General features: G+C 35.7%; 1 pseudogene across 1 annotated transcript; it reads right to left on the minus strand.

Moving 5' to 3' along the window:
• Positions 1-4429: 4429 nt before the first annotated feature.
• On the minus strand, positions 4430-6191 carry LOC149538505 (aspartic proteinase nepenthesin-1 pseudogene; annotated as a pseudogene). Its single transcript, XR_016356069.1, has one exon. The product of XR_016356069.1 is annotated as an aspartic proteinase nepenthesin-1 pseudogene (transcript).
• Positions 6192-26660: the final 20469 nt, after the last annotated feature.

Here is a 26660-nt window from a genome sequence, read left to right on the forward strand (position 1 = left end):
CTGAAGCTTGGTAATCAAATTTTGCCAGAAGAGACGTGGCTGCCTGGAAATAGCAATAGGAATGCCAAGATAAGTCAAAGGAAGTGAACCTATCTGAAACCGTAGGATACCAACAATCCTGTGCTGAATAGAATCAGGAGTGTTAAAAAAGTAAATGAAAGATTTGTGCTCATTAACTTTTTGGCCTGAAGCTACCAAATAAACGTCCAAAGCATGTCAAAAGGCTTCAGCTTCCTTGATCCTAGCAAGACCGGCAAGAGCAGAATCATCAACAAATTGAAGATGGGAAAGAGAAGGTAAGCCATTACCCCACCGCCAGCCTTGAATAGAATTCTGGGACACCTGATGCTTAATGAAACTGCCCAAGCCTTCAGCCATGATGATGAATAGATATGGGGAGAGAGGGTCACCCTGGCGGAGGCCTCTAGAAGCACCAAATAGTTGTGAAGGTTGACCATTAATAAGAATAGAAAAAGAGGCAGAAGTAATGCAACTCATAATCCAACTCACCCAGTCAGAGCTAAATCCAAAAGAAAGAAGAATACTCCTTAGGAAGCTCCATTTAACTCTATCGTAGGCCTTAGCCATATCCAGCTTAACAAACATGGCTCTCTCCCTTGAAGTAGCCATAGAGTGAATAGCCTCAGTAGCAATAACCACCCCATCCAAAATTTGTCTTCCAGCAACAAAACCACCTTGTTCTTCTGAGATAATAATGGGAAGCCACCTTTTCAGTCTCTCAGCAATCAGCTTAGTAATAACTTTGTAGACCACATTACATAAGGCAATTGGTCTAAAAAACTCCAATTGATTAGCACCCTCTCTCTTAGGAATAAGAGTCAAGAATGTAGAGTTCAAAGCTCGAAGCATCTGCTTGCTAGCATAGGATTCTTTAACCACCTCCAACAAATCATGATTAATGATGTCCCAAAATTCCTGAAAGAATTCAACTGGAAAACCATCAGGACCAGGAGCCTTCCCCTTAGGCATGCCAAAGACCACCGCCTCCAGCTCTTCCAAAGAGATAGGACGCATGAGATAATCATTCATTTCCTGAGTGATAAGGGAAGGAATACAGGACAAAATAATATTTTTTTCATTATCAGCAGGAGGAGAGTCCTCAGAGAAGAGGGTAGAGAAGTACAAAATAGCCTCTTGGAACAAAGCTGGCAAGGAATTTAGTTGGATACCTTGAGAATTAACCAAAGAAGAGATAGTGCTCTGATTCCGGCGAGATTGCACTGTTTTATGGAAAAAGGCAGTGTTTCGATCACCTTCCTGGAGCCAATCAACTCGAGCCTTTTGCTTCCAAAAAATTTCCTCTCGAAGTTCCCATTCTTCTAGAGCTCTAGAAGCAAGGGATTCAGCCTGGCCAAGATCCTCCGAGAAACCTCGATCTCTAATCTCCCTTGTAATGACATCAAGATTTTCTTGAGCAAGCCTCTTCATAAAGTGAAGATTCCCAAAGCATTCCCTATTCCATATCTTGAGCTGCCTTAAACATATTGAAGCCTTTTAGAAAATGAGAACATTGCAGTACCATATGCAGGGGCACCATCTTTCCACCAACAAAAAACAAAATCATGAAGAGAGGAGTCACGAAGCCACATCAACTGGAACTTAAAAGGAGGATGCTTCGGAACATAAGCCCCTATAGCGGAAAATTTGATTGGCCAATGATCTGAACCCCTCCAATCAAGGATTTCTGAAGAGATAGTAAGGGTGCCACTAAGCCAGAAGCAAGAAACAAGAAATCTATCCAGATGTTCTGAGATAGCAGCAACACCAATCCTGCGATTATTCCAGGTATAGAGGCCATTAGAAGGCTTAACATCAGAGAGATGCAAAAGAGATATGTGTTGCCAAAGAAGAGCAGAAGAAGGCCCCAATCTAGCCAAACCACCATGCTTCTCTTCCAGACTTAAAACTGAATTGAAGTCCCCTGCTAACACCCAAGGATGATAAGGATGACAATTTCTAACATATTGAATATGTTCCCAAAGTTCCTCCTTTCCCACAAGATCAACAGGTGCATACACATTAGTAACCATGATTACCTCTCCTGAGTCTAGAGCAGAAGCTACCATAGAGAGAGCTAAGCGAGAAGACATCCAGCCAAGAGGAGAAATTTTTTGAGGATCCCAAAATATAGCTAAACCACCAGCACTGCCTGTTGCCCCAACACACTGGCATTGGCCACGAGACCAAATACTAGAGGCATGTTGGACCATAGACTCCACAGAGAGCTTAGTCTCTTGGATACAAAAAACATCAGGACTATGATCAACCACCAAGTTATGAATAGCCTTTTGTCTAGGGATGCTATTCAACCCCCTTACATTCCATGACAGAATAATCATCATTGGGTAGATTTGGGAAAATGAGAATCCAAAGGTTTCACTGAACCAGACTCAATCAATATATCTCCTGTGAGTTTAATCTTCTCTTGGTCTATTTTGCGCCCACTCCTTAGAGGGGGAGAAGAAGAAGCTCACTTAAAGGGTCGAGGCAGCAACCCCAATGGGAGAGGAGATCCCTTGCCCTTACTTGATGGTAGCACATCCTTAAGCAAGTCAGCCAAAACAACATCATCATCTTCCAACACTGCAGGAGTCACCAGAGCCGCTGTTACAGGAGCTACAGGAACCTCACAATTCTGATATACTACAACTTGAGATGCCCCACAAGCATCATTAGGAACAGATCTCTCATCTGGGCAAGCTGGATCAGAAGAGATAGGAGGAGGAATACCCTCCTCTAGAACCATACTATCCAGCACCTCAAAACGGTTAAAACCTGAATCAGATAATCTTTCTTTCAAAGGCCTCTTTTGACCACATCCCTTAGCTCGAGGACGAACAGGGGTAAATCCATCCTTATCCTGCATTGGAGCCTTACCCTTACCTGTAGCATCTTGTGGATTCATCCCCTTGGTAGTATTAACCATTTGAGATTGTCCTTTCCCTGTAGTATCTGCCAAACCACCAGCATTTCTAGCTGTAGACCGATCCACTCCTTTGAAACTCGAGTTACGGGGGCACTGCCGCAGTAAATGACCATACTCATGACAAATCCGACAACGGAAAGGGAGGGATTCATAATCTAACTGTTGCACCCAAGAAGAATCCCTCAGACAAATTTCCAAAGAATCTGGTAATGGGTTATTCAAATTAATTTCAACACAAATTCTAGCAAAAGAAATAACCTTTTTATCGAGGGTTTGATGTGCGATCGCAGCTGGCTTCCCCAACAAAGCAGCAATTTGTCGAAGGATGTCTTCACGCCAAAATTCCAAGGGAAGACGAGGCAAGCGAACCCAAATTGGCACTGTTGAAGGGAGATCCTCAGCAGAATTAAAACCTGAATGCCAAGGTTTGACAAATAACCCCACATTGTTGTAGAAATAAGGGCCTCCTTCAAAAACACGATCACGATCAGACATGCAAGAGAATACAACAAAAAAATAACTATTCCCTGCCAACATAATCTCCATATCGCCTTCCACCTGCCAAGAGCGGCGGATCCATGCCTCAAGAGCGGATAGGGAAATCCGGATTCCAAGAAATTTGCATATCAAAGCATGCTTGGTCCAATAATCAATGTCCTCCATTACAGCCGTTGGAGGAATAACCAGAACAGGGCGATCATGGCTACACGGAAGACAACCATTAACTTTTTTCAGCTTGGAGCTCTCCCCTGAATAAAATGATTCAGATCGCATTGCATGCATAGTTGGAGAAGAACCATCTGTTCTCACCAATGGAGAAGAAATCCCAGGCCCTGCCATGCAAACAATAAAACCCCCAATCCAAAATTGACTGCAGAAGATCTCCAAAAACACCGACGCAAATTATGTCCAGTAGCTAACAATCCAAACAGAATAGAAAAATAGTAAAGATCAAACACCAAGAACAGGCTAGGGGAAAAACACTAGCCCAGCCGGCAGCCAACACTTCTCAGAGACTCCATCGCACCCAAAAAAACCACATATTCATCACATCCTTGCAAATGTATATTCAATTGTTACTTTCTAATTTTCTAAAATAAGTATATGTTTCATTTTTATATTAAAAAGAAAGGGTAAAACAAAGACTAGTAGATACATATCATAATTAATTCATTGTCAAAGATTTGTCAATATTCTATAATTTTAAATAATTCGATAAAAAATGAAATCTTCGACACAATTTATTAAATATTATTATATTAAAAATTTATTAAATATTAATATATCAGAATTAATTCAAATATTCAATACAAGAGCCTAATGCCTCTTTAACTTTTAATCAAACAAATATCAAATATGCAAATTATTATGTCCCTATAAAACCTACAAACAAAACACATCAAAAGATTATAATCCTTCATCCACGGCTTCTTTAACTTTTAATCGAAGAAATATCAAATATCAAAATTATTATGTTCCCTGTAAAACCAAAAACAAAACACGTCCAGAACTGACATTTTGATAGATGTTACGATACATTGAAGTTGTTTGCGATAACTTTACCAAGCTCTAGACGCTGTGGATTCGATTTTCTTTACAGTCAGTCTCCACTAGAAACTATACAATCTGTTCATCATCTGTCTAAACTATATTATTCATGTACAAGATTCATATTCACACGGTTTCACAGAGTGCAGGCGAGAAGGAGAGCATATTTTTCCCCAAATCGTAAAGAATCTGATAATTCTGCTGCTGCACATTCCCAAATATGGAGACTCCATCATCGGAGGGCATCATTGCAAGGCACAACAATTTACCAGTCCTATCGCCCAAAACCATGTAATTCTTCGGCGGCAGAACAAAATCCGCACCTTTGAAATGGAAACTCAAGCTCGGAAATTTGGCAAGAGGATTCGTACCCGCGGAAACTTTATAACAAAGATCGAGCCCAATTTGGGATCCATCGGCGGTGGTGAGCTTAATCAGAGAAACCAACTCAGTTCTCAGAGCCCCGTAAGCAACCGACGGCAGATATGTGATAGTTGTTCCAGAATCTATGATGAATCCGCCCGTTCCATCCGATTGAATTTCAAAAGCCCCACTGGGAATCCTCAGCAATTTGTTCCCCACACTGATCCCCTGCAATGAAAGATAGTAGTAACTGGATTGCCATGTTTGGTTCACTTCGAAAGGAGTCGACCTGAAATCTTTCTCTTTCAATTGGGACGAATTGCCAAAGAAAATGGTGCTGGATTTGGAAGGGGAATCGGTGAGACAGTAGGAGAATTTGTAATCGAGGGATTTGCCAAGTTGGGTGATCAAAGAAAGTGGCCCTCTTCCCAAACCAACAATTCCGCTCGCGTGATCGAATCCGCTTCCTTCATTGTCATGGCCGCACCCGAACAAAACTTGCGCCTTTGAAGCCCCAATTTCTGATTTGGGGGAACCAAAAGTGAAAATCTCAGAGGAAAGAATTCCGTCGGTGATGGAGAAATCACCATATGTGTAAGTGTACTCGCAGGACTTTGATTTGCAGGAGAATTCGGGAAGAGCTTGGGCGGAACAGAGGGTATGAGAACAGGGGAGCATTTTGTAAGAGGAAGATAGAGAAGGATCGAAAATGGGTGTGGATTGTGCAAAGCAATCGATGCAAGGCTTGCATTGAGTCCATGTCAAATCGCTTCCCGTGTCCACAATCCCTGCAATGGCTACCCCTGGAGTCCCAATTGCCAATTTCATCACAAATTCCCCACTTCCCCTGTTCACAGCCGCTCCCAAATCCGTCGCCTCGGTTTTTCCAATCCGTCCGCCATTAAAGCTCCGCAACCTCTGCTTGCTTCTTTTCACTGCTCGTTCCAGCCATTCCGTCCAACTCATGTTATGTGTTGAGAAGAGTGGAGAATCTATATGCACCAGTTCTCCCCTGAATCCATTCATACTCACACCATTGTTCTTCAATTCGGAAGAACTTGTTGCAGCCACAGAATAAACAATTGCTATGCAAACATTGCAGAAAAGATTCAACCCAATTCGACCCGCCATGACCAACACTGGTTTCTTCATTTCAAAGAACTCAGAAGAATATTTGTGCCTTGTTATTGTCAGAGATCCAACACTCTTATGTGTGTTAATATATGAAAATTCAGGGGAAATTGTTAATCTGTGATAGCATTTGGAAAATCTAGTGAGTGATAGATCATAATAAGTCAAATAATTGGTGGAAGCTTGAATCGGAATGCAGTGAAATTGTGGGCCATAATGTTTGTGACAGGCCACCTAATGTTCACCATAGTCTACTCTTGTTATTCACGAGGAGATCTATTCAATTAGACTATTCATTCCAATAATTGAAACTTTCTTCTTTCTTCTCATTTTTCAAATATGGAGGATTGAAAAGAGGCTCCACTAATCCTTTTAACAAATGTAATACTTTTTTGTTCCCTTCACAAAATCTCAGGAAAGGATATGAAGTGCTCCACCCAAGCCAGTTCATAGCTTTAATGGCGAGGAATAATATATAGAGCGTAGGTGGAAGTAAGATAGTTGGGACACCCACAAAGTTGAATTCATATGAATGGTTTCTGTACTTAATGGTAAAGAAAAGAGCACTTGAATACAATAATTGGAATTCATAACACACATCTTTTTCAACAGACGTCATTCTTATGTAAATTTTGGAGGACATAGAATGCATCCATTATTCCATTATTGCTGACAAACATTTCATTGCAAGGCACTTCGAGTACACACTGGACGGCTTTTACAAATAACATTTTTGTCAACATTGCCTGCCATCATGGCTTATGCCATTTTAGCATGCTGTAAAGGTGACTTCCAATGCTTCCATTTTATATTACACTATGCAGGCTTTAAGTAAATGAATTGTTGATTGAACATATATTTATTTGCCACTTGGAAAGATCATTTTCTTACTCAAGTCACTCTCAAGTCACTCTCAAATTTTCAATCAGTGTTCCCTTTGTCTAAGTATTCTCTTTTTGCAAGTCAATGTTGTCTCACTAATCTTAATCTCGTTTAAGGATGCAATAGTGTTTTTGACATTCATAGTTAAATTTTAATGCATTATGACTAGATGACAACTTAAATTTAATGTTAGTATTATCTATGAAATTGTATATCAAAAATTTGAATTGTATATTTATATCTTATATTAAAAACATCATCTTTAAGCCATTTCCATCATAAGATATTTATGTTATTACATGAAATTTATACAATAGTAAAATTCACAAAAAGCATTTTTATAACTCTTATGGTTCTCTATTTGCATCGATAAGAAGAATTGCATCAACTATTGCATTACATTAATATAACCCCTCATACTTGAACTTGATTTATTACTCAAACATGTGCTAAACTTATCTATTGCATAAAGTCTCAAACATTCACTATACCATTGTTAGCTATTTATTTTACATAAAGGTTGCATGTGTTGTGTGATGTATCCTCCAACTTTATCACATATTTAAATTGATAAATATAATTTATTTTTAACTAAGGACATCACAAAAAATTTATATTGGTGTAGCAAGTTTCAATGGTACTTGTTAGCACCACCACTTTTCTATTTGCAAGTACAAATCGAAGTAAAAAGGTGTGCCCAAGTATTAAAACCCTAATTTAAATCAAAGAACAAGGTCACCTAAAAGGTCAATGTGTCCTTGTAGCATTGATCCAACTTAATACATGCATGCCCATTAAATCTCAAATTCTAAGTGTCTCCCATGTAGTTTAGGTAAGAATTATTTATAGTTATTGTACTTGTCGTAGGCAATGTATTATTTCATTCACTTTCACCAATTACTTAATTAATATGTACCAATCACAAGTTATTATTTTTGGGTAATTTCAACATTTCTAAAGTTTTGTTATTTGTTCGTAATTTTTTTTAATAAAAAATTAAATATCTCAAATATGATTGGCTTAATTCATTTCGTGTTATAAAGCCCTTTTTTCATAAGGTTCTTCATTTTTATTTTTTTCTGCTAGATTTTTTAACACAACTTATTAATGCTAATCTATTTGTACTAAAATATATAACTAGCACTTGTACTAGAAAGTATAATGTTTAAGTCGATCAGAACATATGTTGTAGATATTGTCTAAAATGTAATATTTCTAACATTGTTAGAGAGGATCATGTATACTGTTCAACTTAGAGTTCTTCAACTTGGCATAGGAAGGGAAGACGTCTTTAGTGAAATCCTTTGATGTCGTGTTTTTTTGGATTGTGTCCTCTCCACTCTTTAACACATTTTTAATCTGCTTCTTTGCTTGTTCGAGAGATCATGCATGCCCAAAATGAAAGAGACCATAAATCCCATCAACATAGACACACACTGGCTTCCTAATCCATTAGGAGTCTTCAAGACCAGGTGTAGGCTCATTTTTCACTGACACCTCTAAATTCTCATCACTTGATACCTCTAATTTCTCTTCCTCCTCTCCTACTGCTTCCTCTCCTTCTTCCTTCTCTACATAATCCTCAACATAACTGTTAATTATGTAACTTATTAACATACTGATCTGATAGCAGATTGATCTGATCTGATATGGCATGATAAATATAGAACTAAGTCTTTGCATTGTTCTCTTTATGATATTGATGTCTATCCTTGTCTATTAGTTTAAAACTAATCTAAACTTCTTTGCTTATGTTTGTGTTTAAACTTACTTAAGTCATGGAAAGTCGTCGACTTCTAGAGGTTAGGCAAATAGAATTTGGAAGAGACATGTCCTTTCTAAGGACATGTCCCTTGATTCCTATATTTGTAGAGGGTAAGGTTGAAGTCTAAGAGCACACAAGAACAAAGATAAGTTTGCTCCTTAGTCAATACTGCCCACATATGAATTGCAGAACAAAAGACAGATTTCATAATTATATTTCTAATTCAATTTAAGGTGATACTTTGAAGTTATTCATAGCAAGTCACAAGGAGAGAAAAGAAGTTAGAATCTAGTCTATATTCAGTCATAGAATTTGCAAAAAATTTACATGGTATTAGAGCTCTGGTAGTTGAACCTAGGCTCTGCAAAATTTAGTAATCAAACTTTATATATATCTAGCAACTATCTCCTATCTTCAATGGCATACACAATTAGACCTTAGGATAGGTTTGATGGGAAAGAACACTTTGATGCCTGGAAATTCAGAAATCATGATGATTCTTGAAGAAAGTGATGTAAAACAATTCGTTGATAAAGCATCCAAACAACCTAGTATTGAACCTCATAAAACTATATGGAGTAAAGGAAATAGAAAAGCCATTCAAATCATATTAGAAGGAGTAAAGAATGATATTGTACCTATGCCAACAAAACATCAGGCAACATTTGATATGATGAATGCATTACTAAATGCATATGAGGTCAATAATGCAACTAGGGTTCTTGTACTAAAAAGGCAACTAAATCACATACAAATAAAGAAAGGATAATCAATTAATTCTTATTTCCTAAGGGTTTCTAGCATTAGAGATGAACTCTCAAGTATAAGAACCATTATTAGTAACACGAAACTAACAGTAATGGGTATAGATGGATTGCCAGATTTGTGGGAAACTTTTGTACAAGGAATAAGTGTTAGAGATAAACTCCCTCACTTCAACAGACTTAAGGGGGATTGTCTTCAAGAAGAATCCAAAAAACAATAAAGAAAGAAGGGAAACTGAAAACAGAAGATGAAGAACTTCATGTTCTTAATACAAACTCCTATGAGGGCAAGAAGAATCATTTTAAGAAGAAAAAGGGAAATCAAAAGAATGGGAAACCAAAGAAAGATCTATCCAAGATAAAATGTTTTAGATGTGAAAATTTTGGACACTATAGATCTAATTGTCCTAAGAATTCTAAACAACAAGTGAACTATACAAATGTTACTAGGGAAGAAGATAACTATGATCCTGAGAATCATGTATTATATTCATCACTATCAAATGAAATCTCCAGTAAAGCATGGGTAATTGATAGTGGATCTTCTATGCATATAACAGGATACAAAGAAGCACTAGACTCTATATCTAAAAAGGTTAATGGCTAAGTCACCATTGGTGACAATTTAGGACATTCTGTCCAAGGAATTGGAAATTGCACCTTGAAACTAAAATTAGGAAATTCTCTTCTTCTCAAAGGTGTACTCTATGTACTAAGAATAAAAAGAAATCTAATGTCAATTACATCACTTGAAGATGATGGGCATAATGTTGCATTTGTGGACAGTAAAGTAATAACTTGGGAAAAGAACTCCTCAATCAAGAAAGTGAAGTTGATTGGTTAGAGAAAACGATATTTGTATGAATTGAATTTAGAATCTAGTCGACCTATTCAAGCCTTAATTCATGAAGCTGCTGACATAAATGAAATATGGCACAAAAGATTAGTGCATCTAAATTTCAAAAGCTTATCAACTTTAGAGAAGATGGTTATTGGTCTACCTAAACTAAATAAAGATCACTTAAGCATATGCAAAGGGTGTGCACTTGGTAAGAACACCAGAAGTTCATTTCATGATAGCACTAGAAAAACAAATAATATTTTGGAATTAACTCATTCAGATTTGTGGACCTATGTTTGTTCCTTCTCTTGGAGGATGCTGGTACTATATTTTGTTCATAGATGAATTTTCTAGGAAAGCATGGATTTACTTCTTAAAGTGCAAAGAATCAGAAGAAATGCTAAAGAGATTTAAAGAATTCAAACATTAACTGAAAACTTATCAGGACATAAAATTAAAACTTTTAGAATTGATAATGGAGGAGAATACACCTTAGATTTGTTTAAAAGGTTTTGTAAAGAAATAGGAATTAAGAGTGAGCACATCATTCCTTAAATCCAGAACAAACTGAGGTAGAAAAAAAAAGAATAGAACAATTATAGAAGCTACTAGAGCTATGATATTTGATCAAAATCTAGAATATTATCTTTGGATAGAAGCCTCTTGTACTATTGTCTATATTCAAAATTGAAGCCCGCACTCTTACCTTAGAGATAAAACCCTTGAAGAAGTCTTTCCTAAGGTTAAACCCAATATAAATCATCTTTGGATTTTTGGGTGCCCCATATATATCCATGTTTCAAAAGAAAAGAGAACCAAGTTAGAACCCTCTGGGAGGAAAGGTATTTTTGTAAGGTATTGTGAAACATCTAAGGCATATAGGATTTTCATACCTAGACAAAAAAGTATTGAACTTAGTAGAGATGTAATTTTTAAAGAAGATCTAGCATTCAAAAGAGCTCTAAGTTTTGAAGAACCTTCTCCTTTACCTAGTTCTAAAAGAAATAGTGTGTATGAATCTCATAGGGAGAACATAGAAGAAATTGAAGATGAAATTCAAAATCTAAATCTTGGAGAAACTCAAAATTCAAAGAAAATACCACTTTGGGCTATTAAAACAGTCAAGGAAACATAAGACTTTGTTGCACCTTCTGGAACAGTCAGAGAAAACAAAAGACCTAAAAGATTTTCTAGTTATACATCAAACATGAATGATTTGTCCAAAACATAACCAACCAATCCTTCAAATTTTATTAAACATACAACCTGGAAAGAAGCTATAATAGAAGAATACCAATCTATTATGAAAAATGATGTTTGGGAAATTGTTCCAAGACTTAAAGGAAAATCTGTTGTTTCTTCTAAGTGGATATTTAAAATAAAGCATGTTGTTAACAGTGGCATTGAGAAATATAAAGTTAGATTTGTAGCCAGAGGATTCTCTTAGAAAGAAGGGATTGATTATGGAGAAACTTTTGCTCCTATCACTAGATATACCTCTGTAAGGGCAATTCTAACAATTGCAACATCGATGGGATGGAAAGTACATCAAATGGATGTAAAAAGAACATTCCTAAATGGAAAGATTGTAGAAAAAGTATATTTAGAGCAACTTGAAGGATTTGAAACTCATGATCCTAACATTTTTGTTTGCAGGCTCAAGAAAGCTCTCTTTGGGCTTAAACAAGCTCCAAGGGCTTGGTATAAAAGAATTGACAAGTATCTCACTGGCTTAGGATTTTTCAAGAATGAAGTCGAACCAAATTTATATTATAAAAGAGATAAAGATGATATGGTAATTTTGATACTAGATGTTGATTTACTAATAATAGGTGATGATAATCTTATAAATCAATGAAAGAAAGATCTAATTAGAGATTTTGAGATGAAAGACTTGGACTCCTTCATTACTTCCTAGGGCTGGAAGTACAACAGGATTTTGATAGTATCATACTTAATCAAGGAAAGTATACATCAGACATTTTGAAGAGATTTGGAATGTGGAATTGCAAGTCTATGTCTTCTCCAATGGAGACTAATCTACATAAATTTAAAGAGGCAGCAGCATAATCTGTAATGGACACCCAGGAATGCCCAAAAGCTAAACCAAGGCTGAAATTATATTAATGCTGAGAATGTTGCAATCAATTACAAAGAGATGTATTCCAAAGGCCAAACCCTAAGGAAATGACGTCTAGAATGTTACAGCAGAGAATGAGTGTCCTCTATTGCCAAAAAAAGGAGTTTGATTCACACATCCAAGCTCTTATCAAATGCAAGTCATAATCATCCCATGATCAGCAATGAAACTTTCAGCCCTATTTATCCTTTTCTTCATCCTTCTGGACGGAACTAAAACATTAATTAATTGCAAGAGCTAGAAGCTTTCTCCTTCCAATAATTAATGCATACCCTAGAAATTCCTCCCTAGCAATAATTAAATCACGAGAAGCTTCTGTCCTTCCAAAAATTAATACATACCCTAGAAGCTATTCCCTTGTAATTAATAATTAAATTAATTAAATACAAAGTCACCTTTTAATTTTTAATTGAATGACTTTATAAGAAATTAATTTAATTTCTTCTTATCCTCCACTTAGACTTTGGAGAACGTGAAGGCTAAAACATGGGAACATTACAGGTCTGCCCTCCTTGAAATTGCTTGACCTCAAGCAATCTTAGTCCTATTTGTTGTAGCACCTTCTCACTCTCCCAAGTAGCATCTTCCTCTGGTAGATATTTCCACTTGACTAAATATTCTTTAATCAACCTGCTTCACAGAGTCCTTTCCCTAGTATCTAGAATAGCCTCAGGAATTAATAAAAGCTTTCCCTCCTCATCCAATGGTGGTAATTTTTCTGAAGGCATAACTCTTTGTCTGATGGATTTCTTAAGCCTTGACACATGAAACACATTATGCACCCGACTATCCTCTGGAAGCTCTATCTCATAAGTAACCTCACCCACCTTGCGGATCACTTTGTAGGGTCCATAAAACCTAGGCTTCAACTTCTCTGCTCCACTCTTCTTGAGCGATGACTGTCTATATGGTTGTAGCCTCAGGTAAACCATATCCCCAACTTAAAAACTACGCTCTATCCGGTATTGGTTAGCATATAATTTTTGCTGATTTTGGGCTTGTCGTATATTCTCCTTGAGCACCCTCAAAATATCCTAACTATCCTACAAGAAGTTTTTTGCTTTGGGAACTCTACTATCTCCCAAAACTAGATCCTTGAAACTAGGTGCTTCATAACCATACAGTGCCATGAATGGAGTCATCTTAATGGACATACAATAAGTGATATTATAACAGTACTCTCCCATATGTAGCCATTTGACCCAATTAGCCCTCTACTGTGTAGTCACATAGTTCCTCAAATATCCTTCCAACCATTTATTCACAATCTATGTCTGCCCATCTGTCTGTGGATGATAACTAGTGCTAGGTGTAAGTTCAGTACCACACAACCTAAACAACTCTTGCCAAAAAGTGCTCATGAATTTACTATCCCTATCACTAACAATGAAAGTAGGTAGCCCATGTAATCTAAATATCTCTCTGAAGAAAAGATCAGCCACTTGTATTGCTGTATAAGTGGATGGAATAGCAAAGAAGTGAGCAAACTTCGTCAGTCGGTCAACTATCACATAGATGCAATCTTTCCCTTGTACTCATGGTAACCCAATGATGAAGTCCATGGAAATACTTTTCCATTTCCTATTCAGAATGGGAAAAGGTTGTAACAACCCTGCAGGATATGTGTGCTTTCCCTTATTCCGCTGGCAAATTGTACACTCCCTGACATACTTCTGAACATCATCCTTGAGCCCTTTCCATGTGAACTGCTCACAGATCTACCTGTAGGTCTTAAAGACCCCTGGATGTCCAGCTGTAGATGCATCATGAAATGCCTTCAGTATTACTTCCTTAAACTATGATGAAGGAATCAAATATATCCTACCCTGAAACTTTATCAATCCATCCATCACCACATAGTGATCATCATGTATGGTGCCTGCAATTACTCTAGAAGCCCAAGTGTCCCTCGCATATTCTTCTGTGATCTTATTTCTCCAAACTCCTGTAATCTAAGCTAGAGCACAAATATGAGGCCTCCTGGATAAGGCATCTGCAACCACATTCTTCTTACCTTTGACAAACTCAATGTCAAATTCATAAGCCTGCAACTTCATGATCCACTTCTGTTGTCTATCATTCAAATCATGTTGGTTCATGAAGTACTTGATGCTGTTGTGATCGATTTTGATAAAAAAATTTCCCCCAACTAGGTAGGACCTAAACTTGGCCAATGCATACATTATAGCCAACATCTCCCAATCATAGATGGAATAGCTCCTCTCCACTCCACGGAGCTTCCTGCTCTCAAAAACATTGGGATGCTTCTCCTGCATTAGGACCGCCCCGATCCCATCTCTTGATGCATCACAATGAAGCTCAAATTGCTTTGTGAAATCTGGTAGAGCTAGTACTGGACATGATGAAATCACCTTCTTGAAATGATCAAAGCTTCTTTGAGTTGCCTCTTTCCATGTGAAATCCCCTTTCCTGGTAAGGTCTATCAGGGGTGTAGCAAGCTGTGAAAATATTTTTAAAAATCTCATGTAAAATCCACAAAGATCAAGGAATCCCTTAAGCTGTGTAAGATTCATAGGAGTAGGCCAATCAACAATAGCCCTAATTTTTTTAGGATCTACTTGAACTCCATCTACACTGATAATATGTCCAAGGTATAGTAGCTCAGTCATCCCAAACTTACACTTAGATTCCTTGGCATACAATGATTCTTTTTCCAAAGTAGACAACACCATCTCAAGATGTTGTAAATGCTCCTCCCAAGTCTTACTAAAGACTAAAATGTCATCAAAGAAAATTAAAACAAATCTCCTAAGCTACTCCCTAAATACCTGATTCATGCAACTCTAGAATGTAGTAGGGGCATTGGTTAGCCCAAATGGCATAACCAAAAAGTCAAAGTGACCATAGTGACACCGAAAAGTTGTCTTCTCAATGTCCTCCTCCCTCATCCTGATCTGATGATATCCTGACCGTAGGTCAATCTTTGTAAAAAAAACATCCACCATGTAACTCATTAATTAGCTCATCTAATCATGGGATGGGATATCTATTCTTAATGGTCTTCTTGTTTAATGCCCTATAATCAATGCACATGCGCATTGTCCCATCCTTATTCTTTACCAACACTACTACTGAAGCAAATGGACTCTTACTAGGCCTGATATGCCCTATTTCCAACAACTCCTTAATTACCTTCTCTATCTCATCCTTATGTTTCTTAGGATGAAAATAGGGAGTAATCATGATTGGTTTGGCTCCCTCCTCAAGCTCAATAACATGCTCTATTCCTCTGTTAGGAGGAACCCCATGCAAAATCTTTCCAAATACCTTAGTGTGCCTATCAAGTATCTCTTGAATCTCTAGTGGATGACTCTTCACCTGTGGCTCTTGTGAAGTTGGCATAGTGAAACATTCTGCTGCCCACTCTATGTTATCATGCCAAAAAAGTCTTTACATTTTTCTCAAGGAAACTACTCTGCAACTTCCATCTAAAAGTCCCCTAAGTACCACAGTTCTTCCCTTATGCTGAAACTTCATCTCCATTTTTTCTAGGTTAAATGTGAACTCTACTAGGGAGGCCATCCATACCATGCCAAGGATGTCATCATAGTCTCCCATGTCTACCACATAGAACTCATCTTTCAACTCATAGCCATCTCCAAACCTGATGTGAAGATTAGATATCTTCTAAGTGCATAATAGTTTGTCACCATTAACTACCATAACCCTAAATCCGGCATGCTCCTCATGCTATAGACCTCTCTTGGATACAAATTGTGCATCTATAAAATTATGTGTAGCTGCAGTGTCAATGAGTGAGATCACTTTCTGCCCTTGGATAGTAACTCTAACCCTAAATGTGATTGCCTTCTGAGCCCCTGTTAATCATGCTAATGACTTCTCATCCTTAGGAATGTTGCTCTCCTCAGTATTGCTATCCTCATCTGAATCAGAGTGTTAATCCTCCCTTTCTGACTGTGACTCTTCTATTGAGAAATACTCCATTTGATTTGCCTTAGTCTTGAGGGGACACTTATGAGATAAATCCCAAGGCTCTCTATAATAAAAACATAACTTCTTCTTTCTTAAATCATTCAAAGTGTCATTATCCAACTTATCTCTTTTGGGTTGAGCATCCTTGTGAAAAGGTTTTTTGTCCTTCTCCTTGTCCCTTTTCATATAAGAATCCTTGTGCTGAAATCTGCTCCTAAATGAAGAAGGTGCCAAGTCATGAGCCTTTTTAGTTGCCTCCTGCAACGTACCTAGGTCATGTCCCTTGACCCAACCTCGCAAGGGTTTTGAGAGTCCATCCATAAACAACACTACTAACCTCCTCTCTGAAATATCTGTGACCAACACAGCTAACCTTTGAAACTCACTGATATATGTTTCAACTGATCCCCATTACTTGAGTTGTGCCAACTCCTTAAACTGTAATTCAAGATCCCTAGTATCAAATCTCTCTATGAGCTTCTCAGTGAACTCCTCATAAGATGTGATCTGGTTATGTCCCAAGGTTACCATGCCATGGTGCCACCACTCATGTTCTGGTCCATCCAAGTGAATAGCTTCATATTTTATAGCCTCCTCTTTAGGCATAGGATTCATATGTACGTAAGTATCCATCTTCTACACCCAAGCTCGTGTAGTCATCTTCTCGAAAGCATCATAATATGGTAAAGAAAGTTTCCCCACTTTCTTTCTTAGCTCAAAGTTTTGACTTCTTCTTCCTGATCTGGGCATGTGTCTCATCCTCAAGTCTAAGTAATCTCTGAGAGAGATATCCACCTGAAACTCTGGCCCACTAGCCTCCCAATCCCTCTTAAACTGATCCTGTAACTCTATAATCTATGGTTCATTAACTGGTTCTCTGGGTGGGAAGGTGGGTAGAAGGGGTCTCGAGCTAGTTGTTCGAGCTGGTCGTGCAACATGTCTAAAGTTATTAGCCTCATTCCCATTGTTATTATTACCATTAATGTTGTCTCGGCCTCCATTATCATTGCCCCTATTATTATTGTTGCCATTGTTGGCATCACTTGGATTAATATTGATGCCCATTTGTCTAGCCATTAGTTGCATCATCATATCCATTTGCATATCCATTCACCTATTATGCTCATGTTGCATCTGTTGCCCCTCCTCTAATGAACTCAGTAACCTAAGCATTGCATTTTCTTGATCTAGATCGATACTCCTATCATCTCGATCATCCATATTGTTTTCTTGTTCAAAGAATGCCTCCTCTGTGTCTATATGACTGGATTGTATGTCCCTCTGCATGGATGGACTATCTTGTTCGTTATGTGAGTCAAAACTCCTAACTTGTCTTGCTCTAGTATTGCAAAAATTATAAAGTCCTTGTCACGTGCTCAAACATAGATGTTGAAGATCTCCATAGGATGGCAGGACTTATAGCTCTAATACCACTGTAATGAACACCCAAGAATGCCCAAAAGTTGAACCAAGGCTGAAATTATATTAATGCTGAGAATGTTGAAATCAATTACAAAGAGATGTATTCCAAAGCCCAAACCCTAAGGGAATGATGTCTAGTATGTTACAACAAAGAATGAACATCCTCTATTGCCAAAAAAAGGAGTGTGATTCACAGATCCAAGCTCTTATCAAATGCAAGTCATAATCATCCCATGATCAACAATGAAACTTTCAGCCCTATTTATCCTTCTCTTCATCCTTCTGGAAGGAACTAAAACATTAATTAATTGCAAGAGCTAGAAGCTTCCTCCTTCCAATAATTAATGCATACCGTAGAAATTCCTCCCTGGTAATAATTAAATCACAAGAGGCTTCTGTCCTTCCAAAAATTAATACATACCCTAGAAGCTATTCCCTTGTAATTAATAATTAAATTAATTAAATACAAATTCACCTTTTAATTTTTAATTGAATGACTTTATAAGAAATTAATTTAATTTCTTCTTATCCTCCACTTAGACTTTGGAGAATGTGAAGGCTAAAACATGGGAACATTACATACTCACCTTCTATAGATTCTACTCTCTACATACAAATGATTGGATCCCTTATGTACTTAGTAAATACAAGACCTATTATTTTCTATGTTGTTAATGCCTTAAGCCAGTTTATGTGTGAGCCAAAGGAGATTCACCTAGTTGCAGTTAAACACATTATGAGATATTTACAAGGCACTCTTAATTTGGACTCAAATATGAGAAAGTTGATTTAGATTTGAATGGATTCACTAACTCAAACTGGGGTGGAAGTGTTAAAGACATAAAAAGTACTTCAGGATGTTGTTTTAGTTTAGGATCAGTAGTGATATCTTGGATATGCAGAAAGCAGTCTTCAGTAGCTCAGAGCTCCACAAAAGCCGAATACATTGCAGCAGTAATGGCCTCTCAAGAAACAGTTTGGCTAAGGAAGTTACTTGTGGGATTATTTGAGCAAGCTATGAATCCTACGATTATTCATTGGGATAATCAGAGTTCCATCAAGCTTTCAATGAATCTAGTTTTTCATGACAGGTCCAAGCATATTGAAATTCCTTACCATTATGTAAGAGATATGTTAGACATGAATTCTATAAAATTAGAATACATTTGCACTGCAGATTAGACAATATACATACTCACCAAACCTCTATCTAGAGTAAAGATAGACCACTTCAGGAGAAGACTTGTATGGTTGAATTGTAATCCATTTGTATTCTTTAAATTATTAATAAAATAATTTTTATTTGTCAAGCTATTGACTATTAGGGGCTCCACAATTTGCATTCATTATTTAAGAGGTGACGATCTCTAAGATAATGAACACTTGTATAAAAGACATTATGAGAGATGACAATTTCTTAGATAATATGTTAAACAATAGAGTTCTATTGTAAGATCTAGATGAGTTCAAGATCATATTGTGATGTAGACATTGCTATGTCTATAAGTCACAATTTGGATAAAGGAAGAATTTTATTATTGTCCAGTGTTTATCATGTATTCTGGTAGATCTTAAAACTCAGGATCATGTTGTGACATAGGAATACCAGTATCTATGAGTCATAACTTGGATAAATGAAGAACTTAAATTACTCTTCAGATTTATCCTGTACATGGTATTATTTGTAATATTATTATCACTAGTAGTAGTGATTTGTCATATCACAAGTTTAGTAATATGACATTGTATCATGTGTTCTATGATACCACATGCTCAAAAGATTCAAATAGATATAGAGCATCAATTCTTGCTTGTTCATCGTATTGATGTTGCTAGCTATGATATCTCTAAGTACGATTATCAAGTTAAGAGGAAGTGTTAATTAAGTAACTTATTATCATACTAATCTAATAAGAGATCAATCTGATCTGATATGGCATGATAAATATAGAACTAGTTCTTTGCATTGTTCTCTTTATGATATCGGCGTCTATCCTTGTGTATTAGTTTAAAACTAATCTAAACTTCTTTGTTTATGTTTGTGTTTAAACTTACTTAAGTCATGGAAAGTCTCCAACTTCTAGATGTTAGACAAATAGACTTTGGAAGAGACATGTCCTTTCTAAGGACATGTCCCTTGATTCCTATATTTGTAGAGGGTAAGGTTGAAGTCTAAGAGCACACAAGAACAAAGATAAGTCTACTCCTTAGTCAATACTACCCACATATGAATTGTAGAACAAAAGACAAATTTCATAATTATATTTCTAATTCAATTGAAGGCAATACTTTGAAGTTATTCATAGCAAGTCACAAGGAGAGAAAAGAAGTTAGAATCTAGTCTATATTTAGTAATAGAATTTGCAAAAAATTTACATGGTATCAGAGATCTGGTAGTCAAACCTAGGCTCTACAAAATTCAATAATCAAACTTTATATATATCTAGCAACTATCTCCTATCTTCAATGGCATACACAATCAGACCTTAGGATAGGTTTGATGGGAAAGAACACTTTGATGCTTGGAAATTCAGAATCATGATGATTCTTGAAGAAAGTGATGTAAAACAATTTGTTGATAGAGCATCCAAACAACCTAGTATTGAACCTCATAAAACTATATGGAGTAAAGGAAATAGAAAAGTCATTTAGATCATATTAGATGGAGTAAAGAATGATATTGTACCTATGCCAAAAAAACATCAGACAACATTTGATATGATGAATACATTACTAAATGCATATGAGGTCAATAATGCAATTAGGGTTCTCGCACTAAAAAGGAAACTAAATCACATACAAATAAAGAAAGGATAATCAATGAATTCTTATTTCATAAGGGTTTATGGCATTAGAGATGAACTATCAGTATAGGAACCATTATTAGTGACATGGAACTAACACTGATGGCTATAGATGGACTATCAAATTTGTGGAAAACTTTTGCGGGTTTGCATGTTCTTTCTCCATGCAACTGAACCACCATGTGTTGAGCCATCTGTTGAGTTGTGCAGGCTTCGTCATTCACCCATAATAAATAAATAGAATGAGTTGAACTTTTTTAATCTAGAACTCATTTTCTTTAAGTAGTTGCTCATGGGATAGATTTGTTAAAAATAATCATATTTTTCTATAGTCGTCTTCATCGAGACTCATCGACTACAAAGATCATATCCTAAAATAATACAAGACATTCATAAAGTATTGCTCTATGGCTCCACGCATCATTTCATTGTGCAGTGTTAAATGTCTGAAATTGAATAGATTGCTTTGTTTTCATCATATAAGAATTTGTGACCTAACTTCTTCTATGAATTTGGGGATTCTATGTGAGGTTGTTGAAAGGAAAAACATGTGACAAAAGAGTATATTTGTAAATGCTCTCTTGATTCCAATTACTCTTCTGCTTCACAATGTTTATTATTAATGTTATTTTAATTAATTTTGTGGGTATATATATAATCATACACATGGAAAATTCCTATCCAAACCCTTCTATTGTGGGCATTTAATCAATGTTGTGGATAACTTGTGCACATGTTTTTTTTTTTCTCGAAAAACTTGTCTGGAATCTACTTTTAGCTCCTAAGCCTTTCTCTACAAATTGTATATCTTCTTATTCTAAAATCATTGCATTAATTGAGATCACCTACTTTTATAGATTTGTTGAAATGGTTCAGATACTTCATACCTTAGACATTTTGGCTTTTAGGTTGAAGAGCCTGCACAATTATCCATCACTGTGAAGGAATGAGAAAAATAACTCTAAATTTTGTAATCCGGCCTCTTGAATTTGGATGCTGAGATGAGTCTCTATTTTTCCAACTTCATTTCTTTGTCATTTTTCAATCTTGCAACACATTAGACAGTTGAAATGAGTAAGAGAAAGCTTGTTGAGAGGTATTTGGTGGTCAATAGGTTAATAAACTACTACAAAATAGCTTCCAAATATCACATTTGACCTTAAAATTTTACGGTGGGTTTGTTTTGAATTCTAAAAATTTCATGACATGTACAACCAAGTATTGGGGTTGTTTTCTCCTCATAGAAGAGAACATGTGGAATTGTCATTTTAAAATGGATAGTGATTGATACCAAATAGCATGTCGTCTTCTCGCTGATGTGAAACCATGCTAATGACCAAGAGCAAATAAGTTGTATATGAGAGACAACTATGATTAAAGACACATATTGGTAATATAATGAATGGAAAAGTGACCTTGTGCTAATGAAATGAACAATTGCTTTTTGTGTGAGATTTTTAGTACATTGTTTTTAGCAGGTGGCAGGTTTGGGAAAATTAGAACCAATGTTAGTGGAAGTAAGCTCCCTAAGATATGTACTCAAACCATGATTGTTGGCCAAAAAATTTAAAATGTTTCTTATCACGAGCATTATAGATTTTAAAAATGATAAAATACAATTAAATCTAATGCAAGCAATAGTGAAGAAACATAGTTTAACATGTGCTCTATAAAACTGACAAGAAAATGTAGGAAAAAATGAATATGATTTTAACTTTCAGAACAAAGCCCTCTTAGTGAAACTCGTGTAGTAGATTATCTCTTGAAAATTAATGAGATTTTTATATTCATTTACATACTTTTGACTAGTTTGTTTCACTTGCTTGATGTTTGACTGAACATTTTCTTTATTTTGAGTACACTTGAGTCCATAGTGACCAAATAAAGTAGTATAGTCCTATAGTTTTATCCTTAGTAATTGAGAGATAAGCTCAATATTGGTGTTTTCTAGCATTAATTTTCTATTTGGACATTTTCTAAAGCTACAGATGATTGTGAACTATGTTAGAAGCAAAATGACTTTTTCAATGGTTTTTTTAAACTGCATCTCATGAAGATTGTGAAAGTTTTAATTTGTAAAACCAACTCAAAGATGCATTCTGGTTCAAGTGTATTATTTTAGTAGAACTAAGCATCTCAAATTTTTTATATTGCAATATCAATAGGCTGCCCCATGATGTCAAATGGGAGTATGTGCATTTTCTCTTGTACACTTGAACTTACTCCTTAAACTATCAAAATTGCTATTCAATTTTTGTGTTGCACCATGAGAGTTGAAAATCAATTTATATCAAGTTATAACGTAGTGGACTAATATTTTTGACAAAAGAACTAAATAGACTATTCCAAGAGTATACACACAACACAACCACTAGATTTGAATTCCATAAAGAGAACTTTCAAAATTTAAATTTGATCTATAATCTATATTTATTATTGTCCAGCAAGCAAATTACTTAACTAAACATGCCATGATTCAAGACAAGAACATGGCTGTTGGAGCCTCACTTAACCTTTGATTAGGAAGGGTAAAGACATTAGTCACTGATTAATATTTTTAAATCTAACCAATCAAATTTCTAAATTGAAAAATCAAGCCCACTGTGGCTTTCTTGGACAATCGGCCTTGCACATAATTTCATGTATTTCATTTTACCTATGATAGGACCAATTTTTGAGGAAAATGGTCTCATTGATTGAGAATAATTTGATTTATTCATTAAAGAAGCATTGGAACCTACCTATAAATAGGGTACTATAAATTTTTTTATCCTATATGATCAACAATTAGTTGACTCATCCCAACATTTGAGTATTTAAAAAACAATGGTTGCATTATTGTACTTTCTAATTTATAATTTGATATATTTTTCCACTTAAATCAATCAACATGCTTTTCTTGCACATGGCAGGAACTATGTTGCACTACAACTCTTGTTAGTTATGGCAAGCAGTTTTATCAATTCTATGTAGCCAAAGATTAAATAAGAAAATTTCATGAAACTTATTGAATCTTCCTATTGCATAGCCAAGGGTGAGCATATCTTTCTACAAAAAACAATGATAGAAATGTATGAGACACACTCATTTTAATATCTTAAACAAAATGGAGTACATTTAAGAATTAAATAATGATTTTGGACCAAGATGAAACACAATTTTTATACCTACAATAGGTCCAAGTCATAAATAGACTCTCTATTTAGATAATGAGAATCAATCTTCATGTGTGGATGCGAAGGCATCCACAAGTTTTATCTTCCACAAGCACCTTGCAGATTTAGAAGCACTAGGAAGACACTAAACATGTTACAAACCTCTCGTAGAGCAATGTTTCAAGATAAGAAGCAACATATAAAATAATTATTCTATCTTTTAAAATGTTAGAGCACTAGAAATCTCTTTAACAACTATATAGCATCCCATTTCCATTTGCACAGTAAGACATTATTTTATATTTCCTCAGTTTTCAAAAGTAAAAGATAAAAAAGGACATCAAGGAAAATAATTAATCATGGTTGTGTAATGTTTAGTTGTCACCTATATCTAGCTATGAGCCCCTTCCATTCTCTCTTTCAAAAATACCCTCTAACAAATCATGATGTCTCCAAATCTATACTCCACAAGGTAATCCACATGCATATGTAGTTCCCCTATACCATTCCAAACTTCCAATACCATTCCAAACTAATTTCTCTCCCAAAAGAGATATGTTAGAAATAGGGAATACTAAGAGGGGGGTGTGAATTAGTATTCTAAAAACTTTAGCCCAAAATTAGATATTATTAATTGCCTTATTTAACTTGCATATGAAAGAAAACTAATTATACTGAACAATTTTAATAACCATGCAATTAGAGAACACATAACACCATATTTTGTTAACTAGAGAAACCCTGGCCAAGGGAAAACCCTAGTGGGGATGGTATCCATAAAATGATCCACTAATCAAAAGTATATAGTTAAAGATATTGACCTTGTACAAGCTGAGTCCACCAACCCAAGTCCACTAAGATGATGTATATGATGTATGAGCTGAGTCCACTACCCAAACATGTAAGTTACAATGTAATTCCTTGATATAAAAAGATAGATAGAAAAACCTCTTTGCTTGTTGTTGATATCTTCAATATCTGATATAAAACTTGATGCTCTTCACAAAACTCAATATCCCCTTATCATACATCATAATTTTCATAGTCTTCCTTACAAGCACAATTAACTTCACATTTGCAAACTTTCCTTTATACCTTTGTAATTTATAAAATACTATCCTATCGGCCTTCAAGATCTCACACACTTGAAAAAATACAAAATTAACTCTTTCCCTCTTAGGGTTAAGATCTAGGATGTCATCCCTAATTAGTCAAGTAATTATTTCATAAACAAAATAATTCCTTAACTCACAATTAACCTTTTCCTATCATGCTCTGTTATATCTATATACTGTTGCAATAGGTAAAACTGTCATATCTTCTTCTTTATTGACTCACACACTTAAACATGTAATCCTAACATCTTGTACTATCTGTACCTAATTGCACACATGACCATAATGTCTTAGTCAATTGTACATACCCAAAATTGTATCTACTCTGCTAGATAACTTAGCTGATACTTAGATAATTTTCTAAGTCTAATTATTAAATCTTCATCTGTACATTGTACCTTCTTAATACAAGATATATGTTGCCATAAATGACAACTCCAACTTGTCTACTTAGCCAAATTGCTAACAATCTCCCCCTTTGGCATTGATGGCAATATATGGGAGAATTGGCTAAGTCACAAAATGTTGATCAAAATTTTTCAAAAAACTTGGCCTTAACAAAATTTACAAAACTTTCAAAATTAGTGGATCATCATATTTTATAATCATCTTTTCTTATATCTCCTATTACATTTTGACTCCCCCTTTGACTATAATACTTCACATTGCTACTCCCCCTTTCTACATATATCAATACATCAAATTATTAATTCTCCTTTCATTATAAAATTTTCCTATATTACTCCCCCTTTGACATTAATAGAGAAGGTATCAAAACTTATGTACAAGTCAAAATTGTGGATCTATACCTCAATAATTAGGTAGATAGGCATGTCACATAGTCATCAAAACTTGTCTTGCAACCTTTGAAATTCTTCTCCCATGAATCTCTTACTCCTTCAAATATGTTGAGAATGGCACAAAGTCCATAAGATGCTACTTCCATTGCATTCAGGTCTGAGTTGACAAACTTGTCAAAAGATGTCTTTTCCTTAAGACATTCCTCTATCTGTTGTTCCAGAGTTGTTATCTTCAAAGATAAACGTTCTCTCAAAAGTGAGAACCTCTTAGCTATTCTCTCTCTGTTCATCTCAATGAGACTTATTTCATCATAAGTCTTTCCTATATGTGCCACAATATCTTCAATCTTCTGGTCAACCATCTAAAGCTATCTACCAATGCCTGTAGTTCTTCATGTTTTCTCTTCATTTTATCGCCACTATCCTTGGTGAACTTAAATGACACTGCACACGTAACATACAATGCTTTACTTTCTTGCTCACATCTTCTTAGCTCCTCGATGCATGCATCAAGAGATCCAAGGTCATTTCTAATGTTATGGTATACAACGTCAAACATATATGCATCATGATTTGTTTGAGCTTGAATGGATGCAATGTCAAACAAATTTGTGAACTTGGCATCAAAATCTTGTACTGTAGCTTTTTCTCTTTCCTCCAGGTTTGATTCTATAAACTTTATAGTCAAGGTCCTCTCAAGTTTCTTTGTGACTTGCATTAGAGATCTTTGCAAGCTCTTCATCTTCCTTTTCTTTTAATGATCTTGCTTAGTGATGAGATCAATTCAATCTAATCATCAACATCAGAAAATGTCAATTTTGCAAGTGTGAGAGGTGTCCTAGAAGAACTAGGTATAATTGCCTACTTTTCCTTTTCCTCCTTTTTCTTCTTCTCCTCTTCTTTTCTTTTCTTCTCTTCTTCCTTCTTTTCTTCCTCTTCCTTTTCTTTTTCTCTTCCTCTTCCTTATTTTTATTTTCTTCTTCCTTTTTCCTATTATCTTCTTGCTTTTTCTTTCTTTCTTCCTCTTTC

Source organism: Cupressus sempervirens, chromosome 9 (assembly GCF_028749045.1).
Source record: "Cupressus sempervirens isolate cs-2001-9-10 chromosome 9, ASM2874904v1, whole genome shotgun sequence".
Classification (NCBI taxonomy): Eukaryota; Viridiplantae; Streptophyta; class Pinopsida; order Cupressales; family Cupressaceae; genus Cupressus; species Cupressus sempervirens.